Source organism: Mus pahari, chromosome 13 (assembly GCF_900095145.1).
Source record: "Mus pahari chromosome 13, PAHARI_EIJ_v1.1, whole genome shotgun sequence".
Classification (NCBI taxonomy): Eukaryota; Metazoa; Chordata; class Mammalia; order Rodentia; family Muridae; genus Mus; species Mus pahari.
The window spans coordinates 8917675-8934288 of NC_034602.1; the positions used below are offsets into that span (position 1 = coordinate 8917675).

The 16614-nt window shown below is 39.8% G+C and overlaps 1 protein-coding gene across 6 annotated transcripts in view; it reads right to left on the reverse strand.

The window, feature by feature from the left end:
- Wdpcp (WD repeat containing planar cell polarity effector) overlaps positions 1-16614 on the reverse strand; it is a 306946-nt gene that overhangs the window by 181139 nt on the left and 109193 nt on the right. The gene's annotated exons all lie outside the window — the stretch shown is intronic.

Sequence of the window (16614 nt, forward strand, 5' to 3'; positions counted from 1 at the left end):
GATGCCTAGTCTTCTAAATGCTTTACAAGTGTCCATGCAGACAGAACTGCTTCGTTTTGTATTCAAACGCTGAAAAAGTTATTGTTTATATCTGAAACTTACAGGCTATTTCTTGAAGTTTGGATAGTCACTGCTGCTCACTGAATACATGAAGAACCCATGATTACAATATAAACAGCTAATTTGAAAGTCAAACCTTATTCAGTTAACCAGGTAAAGATTTTATAACCCAAAACATTAAAATAATATGAAGCAAGTCACTTAGATAAAATGTTAAAAATTTTTAAATCATATGTAATGCATGCCATCAATAATTTCACAAAGAAAAACAAAAAGAGACAAAAGAAATAGTGGCCTTTTAGTGTCCAGCAGCCATTCACAAAAGATGGCTAGATAGAACCGTTATAATTTTACAACACTCCTTTCCATTTGTAGCAGCTTAATTCATTCATCTCCAAATGTTTAAAACTTCTGAAAGGACTCTGCATATGTGTGTGCTTGTTATCTATGAGATTTTGAAATATCAACATTGGAAGAAATTGTTTCACCTTCAAAGCAACAGACTCAAAGCTGATGAATCATGGAATAGCATATGGCATAAGAAGAAAAAAAAACCAATTGTTAGTAAACTAATCAGGAACATGCCAGCCAAACTCAGAGGCAACTATGACTTAAACACCACGGGGAATCCCCCGCCCACCTAGACATCATGTCCCAGCTAGTAACTATGACTATCTGTTGAGACGAACTGGGACATGTGTGAGAGATGAGCAGCATGAGGCACCCAGGGGAATAAAGGCCATAGTCGCCCTGCTCTTAGAACCACTGTCCAGGCAACAGAAGTCTCACTTGTATCCTACTTACAGACTGTTCTAGCTCATGCTCTCGACTCTGCAGAGGCGCAATGGGGGATGGGAAAGTTAACCACCTTTATGAGATTTTGGAAATAAAAGAAGGCACAATTGTTCCAAGAGTTGCAAAATACTTCAGAAAATAATTACTCTCTATTGAATTAATTTAGCCTTATTACATATCCTGATAGCAAATGATTCACTAGTCTTATGGGACTTTCATATCATGTGGGCTTCAATCCCCCAAATTCTCCCTTCTTAGACATTCAGAAAGACATTAGGCTCAACCTTCCCATCTAGTTCTTCCAAGTCTGCTTAACACATCACTAAAACCTGTCCTTTTCTACTTATTTTTCTTAACAAAAATGAATACTATTCTCTTAAGTATGTCTTGCCTTAATTTGTCAGTGATAGCTGGATTCTTATGATATTGGCTTGACCACATTTATCTTTGCAGTGCTAGGCACATAGGAGACACTTTGGAAATATGTGGAGAAAGAATCATGACTAACTCAGTATCATATTAGATAACCATAGTTAGAGAAAAACTTAACCTAAGCTTCCATTTCCACATGATCTGAATGTTCATTTGCAGCAATCTGTCAATCGTGAGCTTTAGCTGGGGAGGGAGCTCAGTTGGTAGTATACTTGCCTAGCATGCAGGAAGATCTAAGTACTTTGAGTTCTTTTGAATTAATGATTTGGTTTGCATATGTGTATTCACATGCTAGTTGTGTGCATGTAGCACAGCATGCATGTGGAGAGTAGGGAGTAACTTGAAGGACTGAGTTCTGTGCTCCCTCAACATGTGTGTCACAGAGAACAAAGCCAGGCTGCAGGTTTTAGGAGACACTTAACTAGCTAAGCCATCTCAGCAGCCCCAAGTTCTGAGTTCTGTATCCAACACTGAATAAACCTGGGTATAGTGATGCTTGCTTACAATTGCAGCATGTGGGAGGTAGAAACAAGAGAATCAGAAGTTCACGGACATCCTTGGTTATGCAGCTGGTTGTACCTGACCATATCTCTAAAAAACCAAAAATGAAACAAAATTCATGTGCCATATTGCTGATCATGTGCCATATTGCTGAATACCTCCAGTGCCCAGAGGCTCACTACACCTGACAGCTACCTTAACTAGAAAGGCTCCAACTGATTAAAAAACATGGGCAAGGGCATTCTCTTATTTAACAAAAGCTGAATGTTGGTTATGTGCCATGCATGTAAATAAATTTAATAGCTCAAAAATGAATCAAATATAATCCTTAAAGGTTGTTATACAGGTTAATAGAGAGAAGAGTAAGTGCAATAAAATAGTGTTAGCAAATCCATTATCCTGTCTGAATATACATAGGCAACTGGTTAAGGGGTGAATCTAAAACTTGATTAAAATTAAAGCTGCTACAACCTCAGTTTTTCTTCAGTTGCCTCTGCACATATCCAAAGATAAAGAAAGCTCAGTGGTTAAGGGCATGTGCTCCGAAATCAGTGGTGGCTGTGTGTGTGACACTAAGTCACTTAACCTCTCTAAACCTTTATTCATCTCTTCATCTGAAAGAAGACATGATACATCTTCTTCACAGGGTGAGCATTAAGTAACTCTACCAACAGAATTTGTGATAATGCCTGGCACAGGGCTTACAATGATCGCTGCTATTCTGTCATTCCCATGATGAGTTCTCACTACACTGCTTGCCATCTCTGAAGTTATTTCTTTGTCTGAAATAAAATTCCAGCCTCAGAATTGGATATGAAACATTGGACTCTGGGTGACTATGCTGTAACTTTAATTTACTAATGTTGTGTGTATACAATGTGTGTGCATGTGTTCATGTCCCCTGGTGAACATCCCATAGCACAGGCATGGACACAAGAGGACAACTCTTGGGAGGTGTTCCTTGTATTTTCCTTGGGTTCCAAGAATCAAACAGAAGCCAACAAGTTTTGTGGCAAGTGCTTTGACCCACTGAGGCAGCTCATCAGCATCCAGATGTGCTCTCGCCTAAAGGGGACTGGCTTTTGTTATTCTTCCAATTTGCAGTGATTTTTTTTTTTTGAGATGTTGAACGTAATTTTTTTATTAGATATTTTATTTACATTAATGCTACCCTGAAAGTTCCCTATGCCCTCCCCCCGCCCTGCTCCCCTACCCGCCCACTCCCACTTCTTGGCCCTGCACTGATTTCAGAAGCATATTTACCTTCAAGCTAACTACAGGTTCCTTCAGAACTGGAACTAAATTTATCCAACTTTCTCATTTCTTTCTCTGTATTTTCTGTTATCACCATCATTATCATGAAAGAGCCCCCCTCTCCTGAGAGAAGCTGCACTACAGTATATGAACCTGTGCTGTGCTATAAAATTCACTCCAAATGCCCAATTTTGTAGAGAGGGAGAAGAAACATAAAACCCAGAGAAGTCTGTGCAAGAAGCAGTTGATATTAGAAAAGATTCAAAAGCCAGAGTGTCCCAGAGCAGAAGTGTTCATGTGTCATGTGATCTGTGTTTGGGGTTGGGAACAGTGATTTATCCACTTGAGTATTCCATTAGGCCCTGACACCCTTATTCATACAGTCACTCTTTCCACACATATATGTTCAGTATACTAAATGAGCCAGGCACTGTTCTGAGTACTGAAACTACATCAGTGTACAAAACAGGCAAAGCCTTGGTGCACCATATCCTCATGGGGCTTGCATTTGAATGTGAATATTGATAAGAACAAATAGTTCTAATATAATAGCAATTAGTGATCAGATCTATAAGAGGAAAAAAAAGCATACTAAGATGGGGATTCTAGGATGCTATTGTAAGCACATGGTGACTAAAATGAAAAAGCCTTCAAGAAGAAATGCCATGTGATCCTGATACAGAGAAAGTGAAGGGAGAACCCATCTGTGTACCTGGAGAAGTGGAATTTAAGGCAGAGGAGCATCAAGGCAAAAACTCTGAGGCAGACTATGCCTTGGATAAGTAGGGAAAGTGGGCCTGTATACACGGATGGGAACAAGAGACAGGGTCCTCACACACACAGCAGTGGCACAATGGGCTCAAGAGCCAGCTTACACTGGAGTCTGTAGTGAGAAGACATTGCATTTCAGCAGAAATCTACAGTAAGTGAGAGGAGGGGCAAAAGCATGTAACCCACTGGGAAATCCTTTCACCCGCCCCAAGAGAATATAAAGTCTTGAACCACAACAGCCATGCTGGAGAAAATGATGGGGGCAAGCTTAAGACAGTCATTGTCCAACTTCAGTGAAAGCCTGTGGGCCACATGTAGCCACGGACAGGAAGGAATACGGCCCAATCCTATGTGGTAAATTTACTTAAACATTATGGGATTTCTTCATTATTTTTGTAAACCCAACTGTATGGTATTTGAACACGAATTTGTAGACAAAAACATACTGTCTCAATGTCAAAGGCTGGATATGCTTCTTAGAGTACCCACCTGGCCTAAGCACCAGGTTTTATTTACTAAGGTAAGGAACATCAGAGGCAAAATTTAGACTAACTACTGTCTATAAAATATAGATGAGAGCCTGGTTTTAGACAAATTGAGTCACCTATGGAATTATAAGTAAAGATAACCTTGCAAAAAATAGAGATGAGGCCATCAACAATATCACGATCACATTGAAACACAGAAACAGATAAACACTCCTTAAAATGTAATGGAAAGAGGAAGAGGTTCAAAGTCTGAGCTCAGGATTCTCAGTGTTCAGTGGGTGAGATGTGTGGAACCAAAAGAGTGTCTTTTCTGCTGTTTCATAGCCTCAACTGGAAAAAGAAATAATGCTGTATATTCCATAGGAGAAGAATTAAACAATATTTTTTTTTAAAGATTGAGTTAAGCTTCTTAGTGAAAAGAAGTATGGTACCAGTTAGAATCAAGGTGTAACCACCATTTTTGATCTTTTAAGTGTCTTGTGACTAGAGTCACTCCTGATATCAGCTTTTGGGATATGTAGACACACATGAATGTATAAGCTAAATAGTGCATTTTATAAAAGCTTGGTGGGAGGACATTTTACAAGTACTAGTGTCAAATAAAGTCCTAGATGTGGTAGAGGAGATAACTAAAGTTAGGTAAAATATAGTCTGAAACTCGGGCAAAGATTATGGCAGACCAGATCAAAGTGCCACAACTCTGCCTGTTTCACCAAAATGGCTGCATTTATGTCCTCCAAAATGGGAAAGCCTTCATATAATTTGGTAGGACAAGAAGGAAAAAGCCTGCTAAGGTTCTGTCCAGTGGAAGGGGTGAGAGTATTCTGGAAGCTCAAAAGAATGAGAAACAGCAATTCTAAGCAACAGAGGTTTCTCAGCAGCTGAGAGGGACACTGGCCTCCAGCTCTGGCCCAATCTGAACATCTCCCCCCCCCCCAACCCCAGCAAGAGATGTTTCTTTCCTCCTCAGACAGGACACATCTTCTCAACCTGCTCTGCCACCATCTCTACTGCCTTTACCATTTCTCTTGTCTTCAATAAGCTCAGGGCTTTTCTTTAAGAAACTCAGAAATGATTCTAAAGTTGTTCAGGTGGCTCTTCACTAACCTTGGCATCTAGACTGAATATTGAACTGAAAGTAAAATAGCACTTAAGGAGGAAATATTATCTGATGGTAGCATTAATCAAAACAAAATATAAATAACAAAGAACTGAGTTTAATTTATCCAACAGATCAAAATCCATATGAGTGCCTCCCGTATACAGATATATACAGAGATATGACATGAAGACTGAATGGTAGATGAGGTAACATAAATTGATTAGATATGGATCGAATGTATGTCTTATTATAGAGGCGAATTACAACCCATAAAGAGAACAAATGCATGGCTGGAGAGATGGCTGAGGCAGCAAATATTCTCACTATTTGAGCATGAAGGTCTGAGTTCAGATTCCCAGAGCCCACATGAAAATCAGGCATGTCAGTGCACCTGGAGTCAAGTATTAAGTAAATGGTTCAAGTAACTGTGTGTGGGCTACTTTATACTAGCAACCCCAAGCAATTTCACTGAATTCAGTGTTCTCACTGGGTAAAGCGCACTGCCGTGAATCCATGTGATTTCTATCACATCTGAGTAAATATGAAAAGAGACGGTAGGCAGGATTGATATGAAAAATCAACAATTATTGAAGGGTCTTCCGTGATAGTCAGGCATTCAAAACAGACCCCATGAGCATAAGGGCCCTACAGAGAAAACTGTGCTAACCACTACAACCCAGGGGTGAAACTAAGGAAACTCACCATCATCTTGATGGCACCTAATGAAGCCCACTCAGAGAATGACAATTCTTACATCAATCGAAATCCACAATGAAGACTAGGGTCTGATCATTTATCAGATACCCTGTAGAAAGTGTTTTCTGTAATCTATTCCTTCATTCAGCAAACATTAAATACAGAGAGAAATCACGTCTGACCAATTCACTAAAGTACAAAGACAACAATTAGCTAAGACTGGTTCTCAAGCCTCCTAACGCTGCTGCCCTTACGTCATGTTGTGGTGACTCCAAACATAAAATTATTTCATTGCTACTTCATAACCATAATTTTGTTACTGTCAGGAATTGTAATGAAAATATCAGAAAAGCAGGGTAGCTGATATTTGCCCCCCAAAGGTTGAGAACTCCTAGGCTAAGGTAACAGAAGAGTTGAGTCATACAGAATTACTTCAGGACAACAAATAATAGAAAAATAAGTCTTCTAGATAGAAAAGTGTTGCCATTAATCAAAACTACCCTGAGATTCCACCTCACACCAGTGAGAATGGCTAAGATAAAAAATTCAGGTGACAGCAGATGCTGAAAAGGATGTGGAAAAAGAGGAACACTTCTCCATTGTTGGTAGGATTGCAAGCTGGTACAACCACTCTGGAAATCAGTCTGGCGGTTCCTCAGAAAATTGGACATAGTACTACCAGAAGATCCAGCAATACCTCTCCTGGGCATATACCCAGAAGATGTCCCAACTTGTAATAAGGACAGGTGCTCAACTATGTTCATAGCAGCCTTATTTATAATAACCAGAAGCTGGAAAGAGCCCAGATGTCCCTCAACAGAGGAATGGATACAGAAAATGTGGTACATTTACACAATGTACTCAGCAATTAAAAACAATGAATTTATGAAATTCATAGGCAAATGGATGGAACTTGGAAATATTATCCTGAGTGAGGTAACCCAATCACTAAAGAGCACACATGATGTGCACTCACTGATAAGTGGATATTAGCCCAGAAACTTAGACTACCCAAGATACAATTTGCAAAATACATGAAACCCAAGAAGAAGGAAGACCAATGACTGGATACTTCGTTCCTTCTTAGAATGGGGAACAAAATACCCATGGAAGGAGTTACAGAGACAAGGTTTGGATCTGAGACAGAAGAAAGGACCATCAAGAGACTGCCCCACCCAGGGACCCATCCCATATACAACCACCAAACCCAGACAGTATTGCATATGTCAGCAAGATTTTACTGACAGTACCCTAATATAATTATCTCTTGTGAGGCTACGCCAGTGCCTGGCAAATACAGAAGTGGAATTTCACAGTCATCTATTGGATGGAACACAGGGCCCCTAATGAAGAAGTTAGAGAAAGTACCCAAGGAGCTGAAGGGGTCTGCAACCCTATAGGAGTATCAACAATATGAACTAAGCAGTACCCCCCAGAGCTGTGTCTCTAGTTGCATATATAGCAGAGGATGGCCTAGTCAGCCATCAATAGGAGGAGAGGCCCTGGTATTGTGAAGATCATATGCCCCAGTACAGGGGAATGGGAGGGCCAGGAAGCGGGAGTGGGTGGGTTGGGGAGCAGAGTGGGGGAGGGTATAGGGGACTTTCAGGATAGCATTTGAAATGTAAATGAAGAAAATATCTAATAAAAACAAAAAAGTATTTATGCAATATTAGTGCATACGAAAAGTGTTGTTATTAAGTTTACTGTGAATATTGCCCAACATATGGAACAAATTCATGTCTATAGATGTATCTTTTTATTTCATCTATTTAAATTTAAGAAATCTCCTTTTAGCTATTCCAACTATAAACAAAATATAACTACATTTTAACCCTATGTTGAAGAATGTTTACAAGAAAGAAAACATCACTCCTGAAGCATATTTCAAAGCCAGTTGAGTTCACAAAAAGAATAAAATAAGGTAGTTTTTATATCCCTGGTTGTTTTAAAACCTAAAGGGATAAAAATCCATGACTGAAAAGGAACAGTAAGACATACAGGTAATGCAGCACTCTGGCATAGTATTTTATCATTTACAGAATCCTTTGTACACATTATGAAGATTGATAAATTCTAGTGTATCTCCTGCTCAGAACAAGAATGCAACTTAAGAAAAATAGAATATGGTTAATCTCTATGCCATACCTCATGTGGTCTGGTTTTCTTCGCTCTATACCAATGGTTTTCAACTAGGGGTGATTTGGGCCATGAGCCAGCAATGTCTGGTGACACTGTGATCACCTGCCTTACTTAGAGTTACTATTTATATGATAAAACATCACAACCAAAGAAAATTGTGGGAAAAGGGTTTTATTCAACTTATGGTTTCACATCATAATTTATCATCAAATGAAGTCAGGACAGGTACTCAAGTAGGGAAGGGGCCTGGAGACACATGCTGATGTGGAGGTCATGCAACAATGGTGCTTACTGCCTTACACCTCATGGCCTGCTCAGTCTGATTTCTTGTAGAACCCAGGACCACCAGCTCAGGGATGGTACCATCCACAATGTGCTGGGCCCTCCACCATCAATCAATAATGATAAAAAAGAAAAAAGTCCTACAGGCTTGTCTACAGTCTGATCTTATATAGGCATTTTCTCAATAAGGCTCTCTCCTCTCTGATGACTAGCTTGTGTCAAGTTGACATAAAACCAGCCAGTACATTACCTCTCTATATACTAGTCACAACACCTTACCTGCAAAGAGTACCTGTAAGATGAGATGCTCTGGGATCCAAGGTTTTTCTGCGTCACCATGAAGTAGAATTGGCAACTCTTTAAATACTAGTCAACATTTTTCTCACATCAAGATGACAAGCTGCCCTCTGTCATGAACAAGGACCTAACCAGATGTGTCCAGTGGAGTTGTAGGCAGTGAGCAGTGCAGACCTAGAGCCTGTAGGAAGTCTGCTTCACATGTCCCTCACCAGGCTCAGGGCTATGATGACTAATGCTAGCTCTTAAGACAGAAAGAACCCCAAGGCAAATCATAGAGTTACTGTAGCATGGGATGGAAATAGCCTGTCAGGACATCTCTTTGCTGCACTCTAACTCTTTGCACAACAATCAGCCTTCTTATCTATAATTTAGTATCTTGAGTAATTCATCAGGTGGGAAGGCCTCAAGCAAATAAGCAATGTCTATGATGCCAGACACTTCTCCAGCTGTAAGCTGATAAACTGCCATTGCAAATTAATAATAAATCACTTGCTTCTGAGTTTGGCTATTGTGAATGTTGTTAGTACAAGAAAATAAATAGAGATAACATAAGAGATAGATAAGTTTAATTAATCAGAAAATTTCTGCCCACGTCCAGGATACACTGTAGAAGTGGGGATAAAATTCCTAAAGTTACAGATCTATACAAGAAGCACCATTCCACTTTAATACAAAGAAAAACAAGTGGGATAGGTATACAAATAGCACACCCAAGCAGGATAAACATGAGAGCATGTCAGAAAGAAGACCCAAAACTGTTAGTAGGAGATGTGAGAGATGAAACTGGGTTCTGGATGGCAGGAAATAAATTTAAGTCTTGCTTTAGGAATTTTTGAAATGATCTTTTTTTTTTTTTTTAAATTAATCATTCCATTCGTTTACATCTCAAATGAAATCCCACTTTGAGTTTAACCCTCCACAACCCCCCTATCCCACACCCTCCCTCTCCTCTCTCACCTTTGCCTCTATGAGGGTGCTCCACCCCCCTCTTGCCCTAGGGCATCAAACCTCCACAGGACCAAGGCCTCCCCTCCCATTGATGTCAGACAAGGCCATCCTCTGCTACTTATGTATCTGGAGCCATGGCTCCCTCCATGTACACTTCTTGATTGGTGTTCTAGTCCCGGGGAGCACTGGATGGTGCTGATGTTCTTTCTATGGATTTGCAATCCCCCTCTGCTCCTCAAGTACTTTTCCCAGTTTCCCCACCCACCGAGGTCCCTGAGCTCAGTCTGATAGTTGGCTCCAAGTTGGTTGCTAGCCGAACCTCCCAAGGAACAGCCACACCAGGTTCCTCTCAGCAAGCACCTTTTTGGCAACAACAACAGTATCGGGGTTTGGTGTCTGCAACAGGATGGATTGCCCAAGTAGGGCAGTCTCTAGATGGCCCTTCCTTCAGTCTCTGCTCCATTTTTTGTCCCTGTTCTTCCTTTGGACAGGAAAATTTCTGTGTTAAAAACTTGGAGATAGGTGGGTGACCCCATCCCTCTACCAGGGCTGTGTCTATCTACTGGAGGTGGTCTCTGCAGAGAAGGTATCTCCCCTTCTCTGCATATTTAGGCTAAAGTCATCCCTGTTAGGTCCTGGGAGCCTCTCAGTTCCCTGGAGTCTGGTACCCTCCGGTGGCTATTACCAGTTCCTCACCCCTTACTGCTACATGTTTTTATTCAATTTCCTGACCCTCTGTTCCCCTCTCCGAACCCCTCCAGTACCTGATACTGCCCCCTACTTGTTTTCTCCCCCTCCTCTCTCCCTCCCAGGGCTCCCTCCCCCTACCTCCCACCATCATCCTGCCCCCGCATCCCCCACACCCCATCAATGCAGGACTGAAGAATCTACACCCTGGTCTTCCTTCCTCTTAAGTTCTATATGGTCTGTGGGTTGTATCATGAGCACTGTGAGCTTTTGCACTAATATCCACTTATCAGTGAGTACATACTATGTGTACTCTTTTGTATCTGGGTTACCTCACCCAGGATGATATTTTCTAGTTCTATCCATTTGCCAGCAAATTCATGAAGTCATTGTTTTTAATAGATGAATAGTAATCCATTGTGTAAATTATACCACATTTTCTGTATCCATTCCTCTGTTGAGGGACTAGCTATTATAAATAAGGCTGCTATGAACATAGTAGAGCATGTGTCCTTATTACATGTTGGAGCATCTTTTGGGTACATGACCAGGAGTAGTATAGCTGGGTGTTGAGGTAGACTTAATTTTATCAGGAACTGCCATATTCATCTCCAAAGTGATTTTACCAGCTTGCAATCCCACCAGCAATGGAGGAGTGTTCCTCTTTCTCCACATCCTTGCCAGATGTGCTATTGTTTGAGTTTTTAATCTTGACTATTCTGATTGGTGTAAAGTGGAATCTCTGGTCATTCTGATTTCCATTTCTCTGATGACTAAGGATATTGAAGATTTCTTTAAGTGCTTCTCAGCCATTTGAGATTCCTAAGTTGAGAATTTTCTGTTTAGCTCTGTACTCCATTTTTTAATAGTGTTATTTGGTTCTCTAGAGTCACTTTTTGAGCTCTGTGTATATTTTGGATATTAGCCCTCTATCAGATATAGAGTTGGTAAAGATCTTTTCCCAATCTGTGGGTTGCCATTTTGTCCTACTGACAGTGTCCTTTGCCTTATAGAAGCTTTTCAATTTTATGAGGTCCCATTTGTCGATTGTTGGTCTTAGAGCATAAGCCATTGGTGTTCTGTTCAGGACATTTCCCCCTGTGCCCATGCATTCAAGTTAGAAAGAAAATTTCTCAAATTCATTTGGAATAACAAAAAAATGCAGGAGAGTGAAAACTATTCTCAACAATAAAAGAACTTCCGGGGGAAATACCACCCCTGACCCCAAACTGTATTATAGAGTAATAGTGATAAAAACTGCATGGTATTGGTACAGAGACAGGCAGGTAGATCAATGGAATAGAATTGAAGACCCAGAAATGAACCCACACACCTATAGTCACTTGATCTTTGACAAAGAAGCTTTTATCCATCCAGTGGAAAAAAGACAGCATTTTCAACCAATGGTGCTGGTTCAACTGGTGGTCAGCATGTACAAGAATGCAAATTGATCCATTCTAATCTCCTTGTACAAAGCTCAAGTCCAGGTGGATTAAGGACCTCCATATAAAACCAGATATACTGCAGCAGAGGATGGCCTAGTCAGACATCAATGACAGGAGAGGCCCTTTGTTCTATGAAGCCTCTATGCCCCAGTGTGGTGGAATGCCAGGGCCAAAATGTGGGAGTGGTTGGGTTGGTGAGCAGGGGGAGAGGGGAGGGGATATGCTATGCAGAGGGTATTTTTTGGAGGGGAAACCAGGAAAGGGGATAACATTTGAAATGTAAATGAAGAAAATATCCAATAAAAAAGAAAAAAAGAATAAAACCAGATATGCTAAATTTAAAATGATTTTTAAAATACTTTAGAGTGTTATTTTTCTATAAAATTTTCCTAAAATAAACATGAAGCTCCTAAAATATATTCTCACAAATATGTTTCCTATGTTGTGGTTGTAAAGGATCAGTAGAAATATGTTTCTGAAGAATCAAAATATTGAAAATCCTCAGACCCTTTCTTCAGTAAAAGGATCAAAGAGAGCAGAGAATGAGTTGTTTTCTTCTACCTACCTTAATAGCTCTTCACACAATCTATTTCCCACGTGAGTGCCTTGATTATTCATCTATGCCTAAATGCCTTATTTACTAAAAAGACCCCTTCTAACAAAAGTATAACCAAGCAATGGATTACTAAGCACCTATTTTAAAAAAGGAGATAATTGACACACATTGTAAAAAGTAGTTTTACTATTCAACCTAGGATTCTCCTGAGAGTAAGAGACGCCTAGGTATCATCTACTTCTTGACTGTGCAGGGTCACTGTGAATATCTTACATACAAAAATATTTAATGCAAAATTATAGAAGTTTGCAGAGATGACTCAGTGCAGAAGTGCTTGGGAAGCAAGCATGATCACCAATGCTCAGCTCTCTAGTACCCTTATAAAGCTGGGCATGCTTAGCAGCCCATCTATAATCTCAGTTCCTAGCAGACAGACAAAAGGACTCCCTAGGGCAAGGTGGTTGGTATTCTGGCAGAACATGAAAGTTTAGGGAGAGACCCTGCCTGTGTGAACAAAAAAGAGTGTTCAAGGTAGACATGGACATCAACCTCTGGCCTCAACATGCACATACACACAAGAATACACATACGCCCACACAAGTACTTGCATGTGTATACATACAAGTAAGTCTACTGAAGAAGTACAACTGCAACAGCTTCTCCTTCCAAAGTCAGTCATTAAGCAGGTAATTACTAGCTTAATGGTTGTCTCTATTTTTAAAACTATAAAACTTAGAGGCATAAGTCAGAATTTAGAAAAGTTTCTTCAAATGTTCTCTGTATCAGATACATTGTTATAAAATTGCTGAGTTCCAGGGCTGGAGCGATGACCCTTACAGAGGACCTGGGTTCAATTCCTAGCACCTACACGGTAATTTGCAATGGTCTAAAATTCCATTTCCAGGGTTCCAATGCCCTTTTCTGGACTCTGAGGGCACCAGGTAAACACATGGTGCATAAACATACATGTAGGAAAACATACACATAAAATAAAAGGAGTCCTTTTTTTTTTTTTTTTTTTTTTTTTAATGCTGATGTCTATATGTATTGACGGGCCCGTGGTTAAGAACATTGACTTCATTCACAAAGGACGTGAATTTGGTTCTCAGCACCTACAAGGGGCTCACAGCCATCTGCCTCCAGTTCCAGGGGATTTGCNAAACATACATGTAGGAAAACATACACATAAAATAAAAAGAGACAATCTTTATTTTTTTTTTTTTTTTTTTTTTTAATGCTGAGGACTATATATAGTGATGGCCACATGGCTAAGAACATTGACTTCATTCACAAAGGACGTGAATTTGGTTCTCAGCACCTACAAGGGGCTCACAGCCATCTGCCTCCAGTTCCAGGGGATTTGCCATGCTCTTCTGGCCTCTGCAGGCTCCTGTATGCACTTCATAGACAAAAATCTCACAAAAATACCACACATACACATAAAAAATAATTTAAAAAAATTATATTGCTGAGTTTCTGTACTCAACCTTAAACCAATCACACATATTATTTCTGACTAGTACAATTCAACCTGGCTAATAGTACAAATTTCTAAGTTTTAAAAAAGTAGTATACATTTTTCTATCCTAAAAAAAAAAATTAAAGAAATCAAGCCAAAATGACAACAACAAATCAGAGTAAACATCCAAATACAATGGATTTAAAGCCTTCTGATGAGGTAATCTCAGAAGTACAACTTTAATCTACCTCTTGAAAAAGCAGAAATTTGTTTTTTACTTTTTAAAATGTGTTAATCAATAGTAGGTGAATTATTCAGATTGTTGAACTTAGGCTTATATATACTTGCTACTAACGGTAGCAATTCATGAGGAAAATTATAGTCTTGAGCCAGTTTACTATGTAAGAATTCCCAGTGCTTCTGAACTATTGTCAAATATCAATGGCAAGGAGGAGCCAGAATTTATAAGCTTCATTAGAAAAATTTAAAACTGAGAAAAATTAATAAAAGAAAAGAGAGACCAGTTATGAAGAGAGAAAGAAGGAAATGTCACTTGATAGCATAAAGATCTATTACTATAAAAAAAAAACAAAAAATTTGTATCATAATCACATTCCATAGAATATACTCATATTTTACTATATTCGTAAGTTTAAGTAATAATAAAGCTAACCATTGATTATTAGAGTTCATCAAACTTTGGACTGAAATTGTCTATTAGGTGGGACTCAGGAATTGAACTGATGTCATTAGGTTTGGTAGCAAGTCCCCATATTTCCTGAGCTATCACAAGGGCCTTCCACAATGCTACTGGGAACCTAAATTGGCAGTTGAACTCAACAGCCACAACAGACAGAAGACATATGCTGGAAAAGGGTGGGAATTCTGAAACCGAAAGATTTTCCAATACTGACAACCCACCCACACCCCAAAGAACAACAAAAAGACCAGGAGAGGTGAACAGAGAATAGCCCATCTGCACCTCATGGGCACAGCTACAGAGGAGGGGTTAGAGGAAGGATCAGATCAGAAGGCATCAAATCCTTACTCCTGCTATGGCCATCAAAGCTCCTGGAGAAAGCATAGTGTGTTGAGAGATTCTCAACACCACATGGGCCATGGCTGGCAGGAAGACCTATGTGGATCACAGGATCACGTGACAGAATTCAATCCGTTATCCTGACACACAGAACTGCTCATATTAAAGCAAGTGTGGGCAGAGGACAGGAAAATAGAAAACTGTCCATAAGACAGATTTTTGATTTTTAAAAAGAGGCCCTAAGGAAGCAAGTACAGAAGGTAATGGAGCCCATTACCATGTGGTGCCAAGTGGAAGGGACACCCAGCACGCGAGCCCAGTGATGGAGCACTTGTGGGGTAGGGGGGCAACTAAGAGTATGCGTGACAACACCATGGGGAAGCCTGCTTTCTTATATGTTATTTTAAAACTAAAGTTATGAAGAACAGGCTCACACAGGAACTAATACGTCAGGGCCACAGACCTTGTCTTGTGGCTGATGACACCTTAACTTTCACATGTGTATTGAGTAGAATAGGGTACAGTGGAATGGATGGGGGTGATTCTGTCTCAGCCCCTGCAGCTCACTCTCAGTGCATAAACATGTAAATTTCCATTAAAAGGTTAGAAATGTGCATCTTCCAGTTCTTGGAGATTTTCTTTATTACCCAGTTTTGATTATGTTAGGTAGTAGACCTTTTTGGTTAACTTTTATTCCTTTGTAGTTGTAGTTCATAATTAAAACCTTCTTTCCTCTGTCCTACAGCATAATGATATTTTAACTTTACCTTTTGATACATCTATTAAATTATCTACTTATTTTATTATACTCTTTATAAAGTGCTTGATACCACATGTTTTACTGGGGATTAAACCTAAGGTTTTTTTTTTCTTTTTAAACCTAAGGTCTTTTAAGTGCTAGGGAAGCGATCCCACCAAACCATGCTCCCAGCCCTATGCTTTCACAGTCTTCATTTGTAATGAAATGCTTTTTCTCCTGATAATTTTTATTTAGATTTATTTTTACTTTTATTAATGTGTAATTGTGTGTGTCTATGTGAGTATCTGTCAAACGTGTGCAAGCACTCCCGTAGGCCAGAAGACAGCACCGGATCCCCTGGAGCTGGAGATACGGGCAGTTGTGAGCCACCTGACTGACCTGGATTCTAGAAACCAAACTCAGGTCCTCTGGAAGAGCAGCAAGTGTTCTTAAGCACTGAGGCATCTCCCCAGACCCTAATTATCCTTTATTGGTTTTGTTTTTGTTTTTAAAGCAGAATTGCATTATTATTTCAGGAATGGAATCCCTTCTCTTATTTCTGTAGCTATTAATTTTAATTTTGTAAATTTAGTTCTACTAATTGCGTGCCTCCAATTCCTGCTGTTGCTATGTTTTAGTCTCAGACTACAGTCCTCACATTTACAGGCAGGCACTTGTCAGTTGTATGGTGATCTTTCCCTGCTACATTTACAAGTGTTGGCTCCTTACTCAATTAAGCTTTACTGTAAAAATATTACTTAATATATCACATTTTCAGAGAAAACTATCAGATATCAGTATTAGCATGTTTGGCTTTGGGAAATGCAATCCATTAAACACACACACACACACACACACACACACACACACACACACGCACGCGCGCGCACGCGCACAAACATACACACACACACACAC